Source organism: Lepisosteus platostomus, chromosome 2 (genome assembly GCF_059453375.1).
Source record: "Lepisosteus platostomus isolate fLepPlt1 chromosome 2, fLepPlt1.hap1, whole genome shotgun sequence".
NCBI lineage: Eukaryota > Metazoa > Chordata > Actinopteri > Semionotiformes > Lepisosteidae > Lepisosteus > Lepisosteus platostomus.
In genome coordinates, this window is record NC_142612.1 from 22,138,165 (window position 1) to 22,160,263 (window position 22,099).

Here is a 22,099-nt window from a genome sequence, read left to right on the forward strand (position 1 = left end):
TCCTAAATGAATATAGTTTATGACCATCAGAAGCTTTATGCTCCTTTTCTTTTTTCCAGTGGATTGAACAGGGAGAGGCATTTCATGATGTACTTTTCACTGATGAAACAACAGTGGCTCTGGAACAGTTTTCAACAAAGTCGTTTTATAAAAAGGGGAGATATGTACACGTTACTGAAGCTAAAAGTTTAGCCATTGTCACTAATGGAAACACTAAATAAAGACATATAGAAATCCCTACGTTACAGACTGTATATGGCTGGTATTGGTAGTTTAAAGAAAAAATACACACCAGTATTCCACTTTCTCCCTAAACATTTTAAGCATCAGAGTCTTACATGTGGTTATTTCGAAAACGTTTGTACGTGCTCCTTCTTACCATGTTACTGTTTACTGTTACTGACCATATTAAGTTTAAGTGCCTGTGGGCAATTTTCCTGTCCGTGGGGGGTGGACCGTCTTTCATTAGAAGGTTAGTCTGTTCTACTCTGAGAATGTAGAGGGGGTGGAAAGTGCCCGCGGTCATTTAATTAGTATTAAAATCTTAGTTATCTTTCTAGTTCACAGGTTTGCATGCATAATTTAATTTTGAAAGCCACTGAGACATCAGGTACTACTGTTGTATTTATGAAAAAGAAACAAAACAAAAAACATACTAACAACTGTGCCATCCTACTCCTTAGTTAATACATTTTATTATTCATAAACAGTTAACATTGTTAGCAAAATATTTTGAATTATATTTAACCCTATTTTTTCTTTAGTTTTGTATTTAACTTATTATATGATCAGACTTAGTCAGACTTAATGTATATTAATGTATATTTGAACAATGAAAATATATTTTTACAAGATTTTACATTAAGCACTTAAAATTAATATGGTTAATAATAGTAAACTGTAACATGCTGTAACAAGATCGGTTAAACTGCGAAGAAAATCCTTTCAGAGAAAATGTTTCAGGTGTGAAGAACAAACCTGTTCCCACACACCCTGCCCCCACTACCGTTAGAATATACACAAACATTTTAGCGTTTCATTCTGAGCAGAAGACCCTCACACCTGAAGAGTGCTGGCTGTGACGAATTAAACCGGTTTTACAGGTTTCAATCACAGATTGGGACTCAGTAAAGTAACACACAGCGCCACTGGATTTGATAATACTGTACCTAACCAAAATCCGCAATATGGAAACAGAACCTGTGTAATTGTTGATAGATGATGTACTCGTAACATTTTTTCAAGACGAACTACAACATTTAAAAAATGACTTGTATGTACTTGATATCTCTAATCAATCCACGGGTCCCAGCACAAAACGAAACTAAAACGCATACCGTTTCGCGCTTCTTATTAGTTGCTCAAAAGTAATTTGACCGTATGAAATGCATAATATAAACCTAGAAACATATACGTGAGCAGTACTTAAGCACTGTAGTATCGGTGTTAAGACATACCTCTCAAATACTGTAAATCAAGTTAAAAATATCTCAAGACCGATTCTGGTCGTAATGAAACCATGTTTCGTGTATGTTTTCTTTTTCATCTTGAAATAACTCATTTCTAAATAACTTTTTCACTGTTAACATCTTGCAGCAACTCTGCAACAAAATATACACTCTGACAGTTCATCCTGCTACCAACATTAAATAAAACAAATCTTAAGATTTCTATATTTATGTCTTTATTTAGTGGTTTCATTAGTGACAAAGGCTAAACTTTCTTGGAAAAATGTATTTTATGTGTTGCGGAAAAAACTGACTTGCTTTAACAAAATATGTTTACAAATCCTTTCACCTGGCATTTTCGTAGTTAGAAATTATGGAACGCTCTGTTAAAAGCAAGGGAGTTTTTATGTCCGTTGCAGTTCTTTTGCAACATGAATATAATTATATCATTATTAATTTCTTGAGATACGCAATTCCATATTATATTCCCTTTTAATCAAATTCTAAAAGTATGCTTGTTGACTCCGGTATCACGTTAGTTAAAGACTTCGAAGCTTACAATGTTTAGGGAGAAATGGAATACTGGTGTGTATTTTTTTCTTTTCATGATAGGTGTCGCATTTTAAATCATTTTCGTAGTTAGAAATTATGAAACGCCCTGTTAAAAGCAAGGAAGTTTTTATGCCCGTTGAAGTAAAACAAAATGCCTGACAAAGTATGGCTTGGACAGATTCCAAGTGCTATTAATACTATTAGTAATATCTTCAGTAAAGGCTTTGATGCATAAATATTTCTGATAAAGGTAGGTTGTGTACTTTTGTCCAACTGAGCAATCTTGCTTTCATAAAATATACCAACATTTTAATGACTGATGATTAACATGCTGTAATACACAGTTCAAAATTAAAGGCTCAAATGCTGTAAATGAGAGGTAAAGCTCCCCCTGGCGGTTTTACAAGGCGACGCCGGATAGTTTCCGGCAGAGCGTCAAATGATACGTGATACCGTGTGACACCGCGACACGCCCATCGGGGTATGCCGCGAAATACCTCACCCATTTTGAATGGCTGCATCTGTACATAGGGATTAATTAGAAATGGTAAGAACTTTTGAGATTTGGTGTGTAGGACTTTAAAAGTTAAGGTAAGCAAAAATGTTTATTAAATGCACTGGGTAATGGGGATCAAGTGAAGACATGTCAGAATAGGGTGATGGGGTCATGGAGCCTTAAATACATTAAAAGTCGCGCAGCTGAGTCTTCGACCATTTGAAGTTTGTTTAGTGAGAGAGTAGGAAGAACTGTATACTATTATAGTAATTCATCTGAGATATGATGAAGGCGTAAATCAGGGTTTCTGCAACAGTGTAATCAAGAAATGACCAAATGTGGTCAATGTTAAGGTAAAAGTAAAAACAACTTTACAAATGGCTTTTATTTGTGCATCTAAACTTATGATCAAAAACACCCACTGATTTCTCATAGTAGGACGTCATTTGAGTTTCCATGTTGTAGGTAATTTAATAAATTATATTTACCTTCCCTCAGATTTATGCACATCACTTCAGTTTGGTCATATCTGAGCCCAATCAGGCCTGAATTTTGCTCACACAACTTGACAGAATTGAGATATTGCACAGAGGATCAGACAAGATAGAGATATAAAGATCATACTGATCTCTCCGTCTGCGTTCTCAAAGAAGGGTTTTGGAACTCCTAATGCAGAAAGACATCCAAAATTAAAATTATCCTGAAACTAGGATCACATCTTCCCCCTTCTCTCAACAGACTTGTTTCCTTCTAATCCTCATTCATTTGCAGATCTTGACTTCACAACCCCCGAGTGTCCAGTCTGTTTCTCCCCTGTTCCCACCTCCTCTCCACCTCTGCCTTTTGTTCTCCCATGCTTTATCAGCTGCTGATTTCCCTCTCTTTCTCACACCCAAAGAAGGCTCCACAGCTGAAACATGTTTCTTTTCTTCTCTTTTTTCGGCAAGGAATAAACCTTTACTTGTTTCTTTGTAGCCTGTAGCAGCTACCTACTTGAACTACTTGTTCAGGTTTTGTAGAGTATGAGTGTGCACATGCGGTATGGCTACTGCAGTTTGAAAAGCAGAGAATGTATTAATGAAATAGCCCAAGAGATCCTGACACTGAGCATCAGATGAAGTGAAGAAAAAAAAAACCTCTGAAGGGATATTAATTTGTCAATAGTGTAGAACCAAAATCTACAGATGCAGCCATTCAAAACGCGTGAGGTACAACGAGGTGGGCGTGTCGCATCATAACGCGGTATGACGCAGTGTAACGCATTATATGACGTCATACCGGAAAGTATCCGGAATCACCTTGTAAAACCGCCAGGAGGAGCCAATAAAGCTTAACCTCTCATGTACAGCATTTGAGCTGTTAAATTTAAACTGTGTATTACAGCATGTTAATCATCAGTCATTAAAAAGTTGGTATATTTTATGAAAGCAAGATTGCTCAGTTGGGCAAAAGTACACAACCTATGTTTATCATAAATATTTAAATTATGCAGAAATATTTTATGCATCAAAGCCTTTACTGAAGATATTACTAATACTATTAATAATGAATGACCTTGAACAAGCTGTAAACTCAAAGTCTTACGCTGGTCCACATTATTTGTAACCGTCATTTTAAATGAAAGGACTATTTTTTCATCGACAAAAAGTAACAACACAGCATTTTGTTGATCTAACTAACAAGGATGGGACATTAGCTAGCCAATATGATAAAGGAATACATTACTTTTTTGTTTATTTCTTTAGCACATTTATTTGAACATTTTCATCGATTGTACGAGCACTGAAAATCTGTCCAATCCCTAGTTCGTCGGGCATTTTCTTTTACTACGACAGACATAAAAACTCCCTTGCTTTTAACAGAGTGTTTCATAATTTCTAACAACGAAAATGATTTAAACTGCGACACTTTTATCATTCAACAAGAGCTCAAAAGGATTCTCAAGAGAACAACAAAGACAACAGAAAAAGATATGTGTATCAGATAGTGTACATGAGAATCCAAGCTTTTTTATCTAAGCTAAGAAGTAGTCTTTAAAATGTCTTCATCACACAGTGAAGTCAAAAATCCGGGATGTGCCTATATTAGAAAATATAGGACTTCTTCGAATGTATGTGAGGCAATCAGACTTCAGGACCGGAATTATCCATTTTATAATGGGGAATATAGTGTAAAATCCTGGGTTCTGTAAAATGTTTCAGGCATTCATGTGAAGGACAACAGAGCTTTCACTGGCCGATTATCATTATTATCATTATTATTAATAATTTTATTAATTTAAGGGTCTAAATATCTAATAATATGTATCTATGTAGCAGGAAGTATCACTGTATTCCATTTTCTTTGTAAACATGGAAAAACAGATTCACAATGCGACGCTGTGTCACTGTAAAAAAACCCAGTTTGAACACCCTATTTGTAATAAGCTGCTAAGCTAAGAATAGGAATGTTCGTGCTGTCAGAGGGGGTGGAAAGTGCCCGCGGTCATTTCATTAGTATTACAATTCGCACTGATTCCCTTGCGAAGATATGGACATAAGAATATTCGTGTGTGGTTAAAAAATGGCATTGAGCACTTAATATTAATATGGTCAGTAACAGTAAACTGTAACATGCTGTAACAAGATCGGCTAAATTGGGAAGAAAATACATTCAGAGAAAATGTTTCAGGTGTGAAGAACATAGATCCCCAATGCAATTTCAACCAAACCTGTTCCCACACACCCTGCCCCCACTGCCATTAGAATATACACAAAGCACTGAAATCTTTCGAGCTGATGATCAAGTGTTTCTGTCAACACCTTCCAGCAGCACTCCCGTGCCCAGAAGAGAGAGAGACACAAGGGAAGCCCGCCAACAGCGCAAATGAGCCAGAGCATTTGTACATGTGTACAATGCTGTAGTACAGTTTAAATTAATTAGAAGTTTAAACAGTATTAACTAAACTCCATTAATATAAGTATAGAGTGTTATTAAATAAATACAGCTTTTTAGTATAGATTACACTTTTCTAAAATGTATTTTAAAAAAATAAAAACGATTACAATCTAATCTTCCCACATTTGATCCCAAAATCCCAAGAAAAATAAATCTAAACGGGGAGAACGCTATGCTGAAAGTTTATTAAGATACTTAGAAGACAAAGATAACAATTTATGTTGCATTTGTCTGATTGTGAATCAAAAAAGACATTTAATTAAACACGTGTTTGCGATTTAAATCAAAATGGGGGTATAAAGGGGTATTCAGGTAGATTGCCAGGTGAAATAAAAAAAGGTTTTGAAAGTTAATAACCACTTTTTATGCGCGAAACACAGGTGATTTTTCTTCCTCCTGATCAGCTTAGAAATCTGTGTACGCCGTAAGGTTTTTACTTCTTAATTAAACTTTTAAAATACATGTTTTGAATAGAAGCAACATATGCTGTTGTCTTCCTGGTATGTAGAACAGATCAGCAGGTCTTTTTTCCCCAATCAGAGGGGTGTCAGATGGTGTCAGTCAATCACCAATCTCAAGGCGTAATTTCTGGTATAGAGACACCCCAGAATTCTGTCGCATAGTCTAAATAATTAAAGCATGGGAGATTGTCTGTTATAGTGGAGATAAAAACAGGAGTTTGCTGCGGCGACTTTTAACACAAATCGCTGGCATTATATCCTAGAAGACACAGACCGGCGCTCTTGGGAGCATGCACGGAGCGTAAAAAAATGCAGATGAACTAGGGATTGGACAGTTTCCAAGTTCTTGTACAATCGGTGGAAATGTTCAAATAAATGTGCAAAAGAAATAAAAAAATCATTTATTCCTTTATCATGTCCTCTCTTTGCTAGTTACCTGTGGCTGTGTTTCTGCGTTGCATAGCAACGAGTGACTATATTCTCAGGCGGAGGAATGTAAACAGCTTAATTTACGTGTTAAATACTTTTTTTGAATTAAAATTCATTCTATACAGCAATCGCATATTTGTGGACCGTTTCATAAAACTTTGATGCTTAAAATGCTTAGGGAGAAATGGAAGACCAGTGTGTAGTTTTTCTTTAAACAACCAAGACCAGCCATATACAGTACAGTTTACATACAGTAATATGTTTATTGTATGTTCCTAAATTAATATTGTTTATGAACTTCAGATATGTTATGCTCCTCTTCTTTTTATGCTCATATAAATATTCAATAGTAAGCGGAATAAATGATTAAATCTTTTCACTACCGACCAATGCACCACGAGTGCCCGTCGGTCATTTTGGCCAGTCAATCACGTACTGCATTACGGCGCGGTGGCGCACGCGTAGTTGCCCACAGTATGGGTTTGTACCGTGCATTTTGAATGGCTGCATCTGTAGGTTTTTTCTTATTAGTAGTGATGAACTCAGAGATGTATGTTGCTTGTGTGAGTTATGTGAGTTGAAGTTTCTCCCTCTACAATTTCAACATATCTTGATAAATCTGTTTATGCATTTCTGCTTTAGTCTGTTATCATTTTTTTGGTTTTGTTTATAATTAATTTCATGGCTGTGAGATCATTTGAACACTGGTAGAGTATCTTGAATCCTTCACAGTGGAATCAAGACATAATAAGTGCTAAATAGTCAGACAGAGTAGACAGATTGAATAGTTGAAATAATTACCACACCAGTGGCCTGCACTGTTTACAAAATCTTTGTTTAAAAGCAAATCAGATCTATTTAGGAAATCAGTGACTAAAGTACAGATGCAGCCATTAAAAGTGCGCGGTACAGACACATACCGGAGGTAATTGGCTACGGTGTCGCGCATCATGACGCAAGATGATGCGGGGTACCGCGGTATGTGATTGGTTGACTGACAGGGGCACTCGTGGTCCGTTGGTCTGTCGTAGAAAGATTTACAGTAAACGTCTTTACTGTGCCCGTTGTAGTATTTAATATTTATATGGAATTTTACCACTGAAGGGAAATCTTAGTGCCTGAGCATAAAAAGAATAGGAGCATTCTGCAACGCGTGTGAAGGCCATAAACGATATTAATTTTGGAACTTAAACATACAGTATATTGGTGGTCTTGGTACTTTAAAGTAAAAAATACACACCAGTATTCCATTTCTCCCTAAACATTTTAAGCATCGAAGTCTTTAACTAAAGAGATACCAGAGTCAACAAGCATACTTTTAGAATTTGATTAAAAGGGAATATAATATGGAATCGCGTATCTAAAGAATTTAATAACGATATGATTATATTCGTGTACTGTGACAGGGCTGTGTAGGGCTGTTTCGCCTCCCTCTTCATGCGACTTCCCTTGTAGCCTACTGGTCTACGTGCCCGACTACCAACTCACAGGTTGTGTGTTCAAATCCAGCTGGTGCTGGACTTTTCTTTTAACAAACATTTCTTCGAAAAAATAGAATAGCGATATTATGGACAATCAATTGACTTTTATATTTCAAAATATCACAACATGATCGATTCTAAGTCATTTTTGATAACAATCAACAAACAAACATTTCTTTGAAAAAATGAGACATTTCCCTTGGTCAGAGATATAAATATATAATATATAAATAAATTAAATTTAACTAACATGTGAAATAGCGTGTGAAAAAGTGGTAGTTTTTAGCTTTTCTGCTAATATAAAATGGAATCGCGTATCTAAAGAATTTAATAACGATATGATTATATTCGTGTACTGCGACAGGGCTGTGTAGGGCTGTTTCGCCTCTCTCTTCATGCGACTGTACCAGGAAGAGGATTTCTTTCTATTCGAAACGTGTATTTTAAAAGGTTAAGAAGTAAAAACCTTACAGCGTACACAGATTTCTAAACTGATCATGATCGTTATCTTTGTCTTATGCATAATAATGTTCACCGCTCTGTCCAGCAAATTAATAATAAACTTTATTTTATATAGCGTTTTAAACAAATAAGTAATTAGATTGCTCATAAACCTAATCACTTGCTTTTTCTTTTTATTTAGGCTCAGATTTCAACTATAGATCGTATTATTAATAACCATAATAACAACCAACCAACAAAAACAACCATATAAACATAATACCAACCAAAAACATAGATAACGACCACAATACAAAATCAAATATATCAAACCATTATACTCTCGCAAATTCCTCCAATTATCATAATCCCGCCCCTTATGCAAAACCAAACCCTCCTCCCATCCCAGTTTATCCTCTTTATCATAAACAAAATCCACCTCAATTTTCAACATAAAGCATTACACAAAATCAATACCTCAACACTCCATACTCAACAACGATAATTCACAAACAGCCAGAACATGTGACTCCACATTCCCAACATCCAACATCCCTCCCCTGTTCTCTCTCTCCCCTGGCGTTTGTAATCGTTTTGTGTCTTTCGCTGGAAATCTCGCCTGCTTCTACTTTACGAGTACAACCCCCTCTCTGCCGGAGTGCTGGCTGTGACGAATTAAACCGGTTTCACAGGTATTTTCAAAGTAGGAAGTACAGTGTTAACTGGTAGCTGGGCTCCTCAATGAAATCGCTTTAACATGCTAATGCGTTGGTGTAACAGTCCGGGAGTGGCAAGCTTCCAATGTCAACTCGACTCGATTGGAAGACAATGAACGTATTTTAGCCCTAAATGAATTAATAGCAAACATGGTTTACATAAAATACATTTTTCCAAGAAAGTTTATAATAATACGATCTATAGTTGAAATCTGAGCCTAAATATAAAGGAAAAGCATTTTCAGAGAGCAATCATGCTGTGTTTATGTAGAAAAAGCGATTAGGTTAATGAGCAATCTAATTACCTATTAGCTTAAAACGCTATATAAAATAAAGTTTATTTAGAGATGAATGATCAGTGTCCCAGTTTAAATAATTTTCGTAGGAGGGCTTGGACAGATTCCAAGTGCATTTTTGCAATTTACGTTGCATTGTCCAATGTGCTGTTGTAATACAGTTTAGAATACAGTTAGTCTAAGCTTTATTAGCTTTATTTATGGGTTGCAATTTAGAAAAAGTCAAAAACCGCACTCAAAATGCAATTTAGAGCTTTCTGGCAAGAGGAGACACCCAAATTAGAATGTAACATGCCACTGTTTGTGCATGAACAAAGTTATACTGCAATTTTCCTTAGATACGCGATTAAAAAAAAAATTTGAATCCCCGGCGGAACACACTCCATAAGAATCAGCGCTTTTATACAGTATATCGCCTTTAAACACATATATTTAAACACGCGTTTACGATTTAAATCAAAACGCGATTCAAATCAATATAAATGTTTATTTTGTAACGCATAGGTGACTATTCATTGTTATTAAAAAGACTTAAATTCGATCATGTTGTGATATTTAGAAATATAAATTTGTTTGGTGCGAGTGAGGTTTTATTTAATCTCTGACCAAGGGAAACGTTTCATTTTTTCAAAGAAATGTTTGTTAAAAAATAAAGTCATAGTTCCATGGGATTCAATCACAGACCATGTGACATGGGAGTCAGGAAACTAACACACAGCGCCACCAGATTTGATAACTCTATAAAAACGCTATAAAATAATGTGACTAGGCACAGAACAAGTTTACAGCACAGTACAATAATAAATGCTGACCATGACTTTAGAAGCATAAATTACCTTACACTCAATTTAAACACAAGCTGTCTTTAGCCCTCTAAGCTGGTTCATACAGAAATGTAGAGAACCAGGCTCAGAACACACAGCTTCATTAGCGAATACATATGCAGGACAACTGGAGAAGACGTTTTACAGTGGATGGATTTTTAGAAACATCCCATCAGTGACATCACTGAAGTCAACTCCTAGGTAACTGTCGTGTGGATAGTTTCACAAGAATCAGACAGAGGTTTAAGCATCGTTTGTTCTAGATAAAACTGCAAAAAAAAAATAACAACAACCCATAATGTACTTCTTTGCGGCTCTGTTTGCCCAAATCATATATTCACAACGTGAAATTTAGAAAATAATATTACGTTACCAAAATCCGCAATATGGAAACAGAACCTGTGTAATTGTTGACAGATGATGTACTCGTAACATTTTTACAAGACGAACTACAACATTTAAAAAATGACTTGTATGTACTTGATATCTCTAATCAATCCACGGCGACATTGTTAAAGCAGAGTCCCAGCACAAAACGAAACTAAAACGCCCTGGGCATACCGTTTCGCGCTTCTTATTAGTTGCTCAAAAGTAATTTGACCGTATGAAATGCATAATATAAACCTAGAAACATATACGTGAGCAGTACTAAAGCACTGTAGTATCGGTGTTAAGACATACCTCTCAAATACTGTAAATCAAGTTAAAAATATCTCAAGACCGATTCTGGTCATAATGAAACCATGTTTCGTGTATGTTTTCTTTAAAGTACCGAGACCAGCCATATACTGTATGTTTATGTTCCAAAATTAATATCGTTTATGGCCTTCACACGCATTGCAGAATGCTCCTATTCTTTTTATGCTCAGCTACTAACATTTCCCTTCAGTGGTAAAATTCCATATGAATATTCAATACTTAAACGGGCACAGTTAAGACATTAAATATACATATACATACTGTATACAGTACAGTTTTCATACGGTAATATGTTTATGTTCCTAAATCAATCTCTTTTATGAGCATGTGAAAGGCGTGGTGAATCGATTCTCAAAAATTACTGTACTTTGCATGATTGGAAACAAATGCGTGATTGCGAAATGCTGTGGTGTTACTTTTACAAAGACGGTCAATGAAAAAAAGAATGTTGACCAGGGCAATACTTTGAGTTTACACTTACAGCTTGTCCAAGGTCATTCATTATTAATACTATTAGTAATATCTTCGTTAAAGACTTTGATGGCGACAGCTCAAACATGAGAGGTTGAGCTTTATTAGCTCCACCTTGCGGAAATTCCGGATACTATTATTTTGCTTGTCGTATTATAGGAGAATTTACGGTAACTAGCGGTATTTACCGGTAACTCGCTGTATTTACCGGTAACTTGCGGTAGACTGCGTACAGCGTACCGGAAAATAATGCGGTATCGCCCGCGCATTTTGAATGGCTGCATCTGTTGAAGCTCCTTTTTTTCCATGGGTGAAAGCAAACTACTCAGGATATCAGCTTTGGAGAAAGTATTGAGATATTAAAATGTATAAAAAGGCGATCTGACAGGCTTTTGTCTGAGATGGCTAGTTCAGCAGCATTTAAAGCTGCCATTACCTTTACTGGTACAGTTAGTATTTTTAAACTTTACAGAGAATGTCATCCTTACTAAATCTTAAGTGTTGCAACTAATATTCTTCCAAGGCACCTTTTTGGACTGTCCTTGGGCTGCACATTTCTTCTGTAAATTTTTACAACTAAACACTTCTGCAGTTTAGTGTTACTTTATACTTGATACTTTATAAAAATAAAATATTCATACGTTTGAACTAGACCATAACTGAAGTTTAATGCTTGTTTAGTGATGAGATCCAAAATTATACACTCGTTGTGGTAGCTTTGAACCAACTGTCACCCAATTGACAGTTTTTCTGTTAAGCCATTTATTCTGAAGAATGGTATTTTACAATTCATTATATCATGTGAACTGCATTAGATTTCTTATATGGCAATATTTTCCAATCTATTTTTGATTTTCATTTGCTCCTAATTTTAAACATGGGTAATAATTATCTTTAATTATCTGTTCTGTCTGTTGACTTTTTACTGGGAAATAGAATGTTAAATTGATTGAGACTGTTCTATACGTATGGAAAATACTATACTTTTTGTCTTTGCTAAAATGTAAAAATCACATTTCATTTCATATGATTTATTATTATGCTTTCACTTTCAATTATATGCTAGCATTTAAAGAACATTAATAGTTTGCAGTTCAAATTTCTTTTGATCCTGCTGCCTTTTTAGGGAAAGTATTGAAAGTTTGAAAGAACATGGTAGCTAGAATTTTTATATTTTCATAAATGTTCATAAACCCTTGTGAGTTTATTTTATTAATTAAAAAGTCAATATTTCACACTTTTGAACATATACCAATTTAAGGAAATTGTATTACTGTATTAACTGTATTTATTTACTGTATTTTATTTAATAAATCAAGGAGATCAAAGTTTACCGTCCCAGTAATTAATTAGGTTATATGGCTTGATTTATTTTTAATTCAAACATACAGTGCATTCCCTGGAAATAAATGAATTTAAAGCAAACCCTGACTTGAATTATCTTTTGAATAATTGCTTATGCCTATGTGTTATGTGTATTGTAATGATATTTGAATAAGCTAACAAAGTTGATTAAACTAACAACTATAAACAAACAACATGTAAATAAGGCAATAAAATAGAATAGTTCTGTGATTCAAATTGTCAAAGGTCCTTGATCTTTACCATTAATTAGAACTATAGAAGAAAAATGTGGATTGGATTAGCACTTTATTAAATGGCTCTTCATCATTTTAAGTGATATCTAGTGTTGTATAAACATGTTTTATGAGAGTACATTTGGAAATAACATTAACACCTGACTTATCTAAGTGTTGCTGTTTGCTTCTAGATAGCCCTTGGTACTGTCATCTTGGAAAATGAATCCACCTTCATTCAATATTAAATTCAAGGATGTTGAAGGATAGTATGTAGACACAACACAGTCATGACATATGTTGGTTAGTTTTGCAAGTTCTAAAGATACTGCCTCATATCAATCATAAAGCAACATTGTAGAAGACTATCAGATTATCAGAAATGGAGTGTGTCTGAGATTGTGAACACTATTTTTTATCTTCCCTATCCATGAAACATAATTATCAAAGTTAACATTCCAGTTTATATTTGTGATTCAGCATTGTAAATTGTACTTTTCCATCTTTTAACAACAGGACTGCTAGACTTATTGTGAAATTGTATTGAGACACTATAAGACTACATATTTATGTTCATTTTCCCCACACACAGTTATTTGAGGAAAATATATGTTTATGTTTATGATATAAATTTTGTCATGGGTTAAAACACATTGTACTTCAGCGCTGCTTTAATTACCTTGCTGAGGCAATATTGTTTATTAAAAATACACAAATTGCAGTATATTTTGAGATAAGCTCTGGAGTGCACCTGGGGAAAGATGAACATTTTCATCAAAAAATAAGTAGGAGAAGAAGATAATGATTTAATTCCAGCTCATTACAGACATTTTTGAAGTAGTGTAATTACTTTAATCTGTGCAGAATGCTAGGGTAAAAAATATAATATTTACTTATTCTTTATGCCCTCTTCAACTATATTGCTTTTCCCTTTAGGGGTTGTTTGTTAATGCACATCAAATATTAATGTGGTATAAACAGAAAATAGCAGCATTATAAAGCCTGACCTAGTTCCTATATTTGCCCTGAGAGAAACTTGTTCTGGAATAGCAAGAAGGAACAATACTGTGCTAAGAGCTTTATTCCAATGGAGCTCAAATGACAGTAGATTTCTATAGAAACCTTTTTCACTCAACATGTCTTCAGTAAATCCATAATTGTGCCATTAAATCTTGTCTATATGAAAAATCATAATATTTCCCTCTAACATTTATTGTTTTCTTTTGTTTTTAAGTATCGATGCCAAATAATTAAATGAGCAAAGTTCATTTCATGATCTAGGCTCCAAGTTGTCAAAAAGAGAGTGAAAGTGAAAGTGAGCTCCAGAGGCAATGCTCTGTACCAATGGTTTGAGCTGGCTAACAGGCTTGTGGGACTCAGTGAGCAAAGGAAGCTTCAGAAAATATAGTTTAGGCTATACTGAGGGGAATCATAAATGCTGGACAGAAGGGCAATGTGGTAGTTCTCTTGCCAAACAATGGGCTGCCTAGGGACAGTGTTGGCCAGCTGAACCAGGGCTGAAGGGAATTGTAAACAACTGGAGGAGTAGGGCATTACCTGACAAAGTAGCAGTAGATATTCTCCCCATAACATAGAGTGAAAAGAGTCTAGATGGCATCAAAAAAGCCATGAGTACTCCTGGGCTATAAAATCTGCATACGGGTACGTGGCCGCAGAGAGAGCAAGATGTATTAGAGAAAGAATAAAGAACTGCAGCTGTGTCAGGTGTGCAACTGAAGACAGACAGGAGTCTCTGGTCAAATATGATCAGCCAGTATAGTTAGCAGTTATCTGTAAAAAAAATGAATGTTGTTGTGATGCACTTTGAGAAAACAATGAGCAAATATTTGAAACAGCAGAGTCTAGTGAGTTAAAGTTATTAGATTAATAAAGAATTAAATAAATTAAAAAGTATGATAAATGAAGTGAATTGGGTAGAAAACCCCATGCCTGATTATAGTAGTAAACACTGATGAGTGAAGATATGGAGTAAGAGAAAGAATGAAACGCCAAGAGCAGAGCAACAATAGAGAAGAGCATGCAGACTTCCCTGATGGGTGATCAATGAAAGAACTAGAAGTCCAATTGGATTCTTACATATATTATAAATGAATTGCAGAGCACTTAAAACGTGGAAAATTAAGGTGACATAACTGACTGATGGGACTGAGATTATAATTAGTAATGTGTTGGCATTGTTATAGTGCTGTATTAGCAGAAACTGTATCATCTTATGGATTGGCTTTATATAACTTTGACTATCACACACAGGCCATAACCTCTAGTACAATCCACTATCAATGGAGGGAGGCGTATTTCAATTACATTATATTTTCACGTTTATAATTGTGCAGCCAGAATTTGTGAGGTATCAGTTGATATACCTGTAAAAGCATGGTGGTATCTTCATCACCACCGCATCATGGCAGTTTCAAAACTAAAAAAAAAACATGGGATATGAGATGACACAGAGATTGTGTTTTCCTAATGTTCTAATTTGGTGACACAGGACACAAATAATGGTGAAGCACCCAGTAGTGAGGAACAAACTCACAGTTGCTTACAAACATCCAGAGGCTTCAATCTAATATTATATAGCATAAAGTGATCATTTAAAACAGAACAAATAAATTGTACCATCCTCTCACCTTTAACATTCATTGATTCTGTAATGTCCCCTATCTTGTGTTTCTGAATATTTAGAAGAGCACAGAAAAGTCTGTTAATGTAAGTATTGCACATAATCTGTCAGCAGCTCTTTGTCGTATGACGTGTTGATTCCTGCAATGAGTTTCAATTGCAGTGGGAGGGAGTGCCAAATCATCTCTATTGGATATAAATCAGGGGATTCTGATGGCATTTTCACCAAGTTTATTCCCTGCTCTATAATACTAGACATTGCTGCTGTGTTTTTCAGATCATTGTCCCTGATGAAATGGTGTCTAGATCCATAATGCTCACTGATGTTATTGATTTTAATTAAACTGTACAGAAATGCATAAAAATAGACCAGTCTAAGGAAATACTAAAAATATTGTCTGAATTGTGCCGTTTAAGTTTTTCAGCTCTAGAGATTCTGTTTAAGGAGCAGAAACCACATTTTTGCCATAATGCCACAATAATTAAGACAAAATGTTTTTGATTTATAAAATGCTGTTTTTTCATTTGTTTCATAGAAATTTCTTTTTTGTTCCTTTTTTTGTTCAATGTTTTTATTCTTATCATTTATTTTAAAAACATTTCTGGTTAATTTCATTTCACTTCCCCTGTAAGCAATTTTAACATCAGTAATTACTATAATAATTAAAAACAAATAAATGTATGTATACATTTATATATATTATAATATTTAATCATTTGTATTATTATACTATATTGACATTTTTATTAAGTGTATATACGGTATTACGTTAAATATTAAATTAATATAAATACATTAATCAATTAATAAATTAAATTGTTTTGGATTTAAATTCTTAGTAGCTGTTCTTTGTTTTACTGAACTTAGTAACAATGCTTGTTTTAAGAAAAAAATAATGTTTTTTTTAAACAAAGGTTTGGTATTGTTCATTCTGCAATACTCTATTCCATAAAACATTTTTTAGATTATTTTTTCTCCAGTGCAAGACATTAAAGGTGATATCACTGACATGATTGAATCTCACAGGCTTTGCTATAAATAATCATTATTTCTTGTTACACATGTTCCTAGATAATGATCAGTGGGAGATAAATTTATCACAATTCTTGCTGTAATAGCAACAGGTTACTGTCCTGACTAACAAGCTGCTGTGATAGAATTAATTTATTGTAGTAGCTATACCTCTTTTCTGACAAAAAAATTCTTAGAACCAATGGCAAAAAGAAGCTGCAGTAGAAGACAATAATAATAGGGTAGGAATAAAAATATGGTAGGCAGGCTCAGCAGCTTCACAATTCAAAACTGATTTCATGTTGGAAAGCAAGTTAGTGGCATTAAACATATTATCCATTCCATCATTTAAATACTAGCCAGAAGAAAATGTACTTTTCTGTCTGTAGGTTAGTCATTTATCTTCCAAAGTGTTGTAACATTAATGCTGGCATAAGGTCTGCTAGAGCTGGCATAAGTCAGGTTTGTTTGACAAAGGCAACAGCAGAACTCCTCCTCAATTGGCAGCTTGTGCTTCTGGGATTTTTAAATACAATTTCTAAATAAGAAAGGCTAGAAAAAGTAAATATACATAATTTTACTGCTCAATGGACCTTGCAGCAGAAATGTTTTAGCAGTTATCCGTAGCAGCAGATGGTAAACTAATGAGGTCTGGTGCTGGCTGCATACAGATAAATTTTGCTCAGAACAGCACTTATACACTGCTCATTCAGGGTCAAAGGATATCTTTTATTAATTGATTTTATTTATTTAATATTTCTCTAAGAAAAAAATAAAAGATTTTGTTAACCAGTGGGATAAATATAAAAGTAATATCCTATAGGACTTACCTCATTTACTTGTATTATTCTTCTATTTCTATTGTAGTAGTAAAATAATTGAATGCATAAGATTTCACATGTGCTATTATAGTATTTGCAGATTTAAAGGCTATTAACTCTCCTGCACTTACAGTATCTTTAAAAATGAAGGATTAAATAATTGCAGACATTAGACTACACAATTATAAAATAAATCAGAGATTTAGATACATTAAGCATTTCTGAAATCAAGCTTATGATAATTGTATATTTGTTATGTTTTCATATGCAGCTTTGGAATTTTTTAATTTATTTGTAAAGTGTTTTCAAGGTTGCTATATAAGATAAAGTTTATTATTAATTACTTGTGTTCATTTCTTAGTTTTCATGAATGAATTAAATAATTAATGAATAAATGCATCATAGTGTAATAAACAGGTGTTTGAGTATTACAGAAAACATATTAGGTATCATTTAAGTGATTTAAATGTCATGTTCGGTCACATGTTTTTTTTATTTCTTGGCACAACAGACAAAAGAAACATCTCTTTATTTGCAAAACTAATAGACAAAAAAACTACTAATAAGCTAATATTAAGAAATATGTAAATGTCTAACTGGAGCCTTTTTCAAAATCAAAAACTAGTACTGGGTATCTTAGTGACACACAGATCCCATCACCATCCTAATGACACAAATTCTACAAGAAAATATAAAGCTGTTCTTATTAACTTAAATAACTAATTCATGGCAAAACTGCTCACTTAACAGAAGCTGAAACTGAAGTTAAAATGCATTTTTCTCTATATCAAATGCATTAAACATATTAAGATTACAACAAGGTTTATCTGGTTTATTTCTTTTGAACTTTGGGGCATGTTTTTTTCACAAACTGTCCATTTAAATAGGCCTTTGACACGTTCTGTTTTACTGGTAAACACACTAAACATCTGTTAATTTCAAACAAAGGAAATACATGATCCCTATAAGAATGGAACACCTTCTTCTAAAATTTACATCATTCCTTTCAGATTACAAATAACTGTTAATTTTCTGTGTTTCTAGGAGTACTAAAAATCTGGGCTGTAAAAGATGGCACTAATTGACATTAATGCACCTTCTCTCCGCTTGGGTAAAGAGAGAGAAATAGATGACCAAACCTTCACTGATACACTGATTGGATATCCAGATACCCTGGATTGGCTTTTCACCTCTTGACTTGCAATTTCTTAATTGTATCAGGGATCTTTCACACAAATGGTCTTGTATTTAAACCCCTTACTCAATGGTTGGTTTACTTTCACTTTTTTAGGATGATCTGGTATCTTTCCGGAGTCATGCGAATTATATGCAATGCCTGGTAATTTCCTTTTAAAAAAAAGGGATGTTGCTGTATAATAAATGACAGAGACATAAAACATAGTGTATGATATATTATTATTAGTTTTAAACTCCATCTTCAAAGTAAAACACATCCATAAAAATAATAAATGTTTGTCCAGAGTTATGTTATTTTCCCATTTCAGATTCACAAAAGGAACTGGAACTCACCAATCAACAAAGAAGACTGTAGTCTGATGAGAATCCTCAGATCTCATTGACCTGCCAGATGTCCTTTTCACTCTGCAAATTTCATCAGCAGATTTTCTAGAGCATCTGAGTCCTGTACAACTGTTATTAAGGTGAGTGCTCATCATATATCCTCTCTGAGTGTCTATTTCGTATAGGTCACCATGGTGAGATGAGTCAAAGTTCCTAACCTATCCTCTCGGGAGCCCAGATGTAAATTTTGCATTCTCTGTAGCTCCCTAGCCATTGAATGAATATAAACGTTTTGAAACTGAGTCTCATCTGATGCATGACAGGGATGTTCTGTTTGTGAACTGTTTGTTCATGTGAACTGACACAATTCCACATCCCTTTTATGTCAAATGCAAGGTTATTATGTGATTGCCCAATTTTACCACATGCTCCTATTGAATAATGAATAATAATTCAAATAATTTAAAATAATTAAATAATTAAAATTCTACAATTACATAGTCATTGTGCAATATAGATGATTGGCTTATTCACTCTAAAATGTAAACATTAAAAATATTACATACATAAAATGAAGCTATACATTTACAATGAATGGCACTTGCATTTATTTGGAAGACAGTGGGATTACATTGGTTTTGATTGCTAAAAAAAGCGAATTGATTTAAAAGTGTGAAAACAACATTGTGATTTCATTTTTGTAATACGTGTCTTTGACAATATTTCATATGATCTTTCCTTGATGCTTGAGATCCTTTATGTTGGTTCAGCAGTGTGTAAACATCAGTGAAGCTTCTGGCCTAAATAGTACAGACGTTCACCGTTCTGACCATGTTGATGCCATATCAATTTATACATTGATCCCATACATACAGTATTTGTTGTTTTCTGCAACATCATGCAGCAAGTTGCAAAACGTTCTTTTATACCGATGTGCTCCATCAATATATACAGATGCAGCCATTCAAAATGCACCGTACAAACCCTTACCGCACGCAACTAACCACCGCGGTAAGTGATTGGTTGGCCAAAATGACCGACAGGGGCACTCATGGTACACTGGTCGGTAGTGAAAAGATTTAATCATGTAATCACTTTGCTGTGCACATTTTAATCCACTTAGTATTGAATATTTATATGAAATTTTACCACTAAAGGGAAATTTTAGCAGCTGAGCATAAAAAGAAGAGGAGCATAACACATCTGAAGGTCATAAACGATATTAATTTAGGAACATAAACATATTACTCTATGTAAACTGTACTGTGTATGGCTGGTCTTGGTAGTTTAAAGAAAAAATACACACCAGTTTTCCATTTCTCCCTAAACATTTTAAGCATGAAAGTTTTATGAAACGGTACCCAAATATGCGATTGCTATATAGAATGAATTTTAATTTGTAAAAAATTATTTAACACGAAAATTAAGCTGTTTACATCTTCCGCCTGAGAATATAGTCACCAGTTGCTACCCAACGCAGAAACACAGCCACTAACTAGCAAAGATAGGACGTTATGATAGCCAATATGATAAAGAAATAAATTATTATTTTGTTTACTTCTTTTGCACATTTATTTGAACATTTCCATTGATTGTGCAAGCACTTGGAAACTGTCCAATCCCTAGTTCATCAGGCATTTGCTTTTACGCTGCGGGCATTCTCCCGGTCTGGCGCCAGTCTGTGTCTTCTAGGATATAATGCCAGAAATTTTTTGTTAAATTTGGGTTTCCAATAACGCCACAGAAAACTCTTGTTTTTATGTCCACTATAACAGACAATCTCCCTTGCTTTTAACTGAGTGTTTCATAATTTCCTAAAATGAAAATGATTTACTTTATTTCCCTCACGTGATCAATAAAGTATCTATCATCTATCTATCTAAACTATGGGACAGAATTCTGGGGTCTCCCTATACCAGAGATTACGGTAGGGCTTCAGAATGGTGATTGGCTGACACCATCTGACACCCCTCTGATTGGGGAAAAAAGACATGCTGATCTGCTCTACACACCAGGAAGTCAACAACATATGTTGTTTCTATTCGAAACGTGTATTTTAAAAGTTTAATTAAGAAGTAAAAACCTTACAGCGTACACAGATTTCTAAGCTGAATAGGAGGAAGAAAAATCACCCGTGTTTCGATCATAAAAAGTGGTTATTAACTATCAAAAGCTGTTTTATTTATTTTATTTTTATTTAGATTAAGAGTTTCCGTCACCCCCATTTCCATTTAAATCGCAAACCCGTGTTTATTTTAATGTATTTTAATGTAAATCGTTATCTTTGTCTTATGCATAATAATGTTCACCACTCTGTCCAGCAAATTAATAATAAACTTTATTTTATATAGCGTTTTAAACGAATAAGTAATTAGATTGCTCATAAACCTAATCACTTATTCTACATAAACACAGCATAACTGCTCTCTGAAAATGCTCTTTTTCTTTTTATTTAGGCTCAGATTTCAACTATAGATCGTACACTAATTACTAGCAGTAAATACTGATGTTTTGCTCCCTCTTACCACAAAAATATAAAAAATAATGTATTGTAGCTGGGATGAACTTTTTTTCGAACGTGTCTCTACCTACTGTGACTCGGAAACGGAATAGTTAAAGATGGATGCAGAGATGGGGGGGCGTCTTTCTGCCTCCATAACTAAAATGCCAAATAGGAGTAATTTTTAATTCAGTTTGAATTATAACTGTATGTACTGTCTTCGTATTTGGCCAGGGCTTTAAAGAGAGGGCACGCCAAAATTTTTCAGTGCCGTCGTCTGCATTTTAAAGGTACCCCCGTCGCGGAAGAATTTGACCTCGGAACATTTACCAAGCGTAATTTTTGTATTTCATTGCAGTTTGACAGATTGTCTTTAAATCAATTGTTGTCAGAATATCCCCACCTCCAAACAAGAACAAAATTGCAATGATTTTATTAACTGGCTGTTTCAGTAACCTAAAGTATATAATTAAAGTAATAATTTAACAATATACGTAAATGTTTTAAGATATGTTTATGTTGTGAATGTCTGTAGATTGTATCTTATTTTTAGTTTTTGTTTTGTTTCACATTAATTTTATAAGGGAATTTTGATTAAAATGCTTTTATTTTTTCAGACAGAATTCACATTCGCTGCAGCTAAATGGCCTTGCAGATCAGATATCAAGGAACAAAACAATGATTGTGCCTGGCTCCTCAATGGAATCGCTTTAACATGGTAATACAGATGCAGCCATTCAAAGTGTGCGGTACAGACACGTACCGGAGGTAATTGGC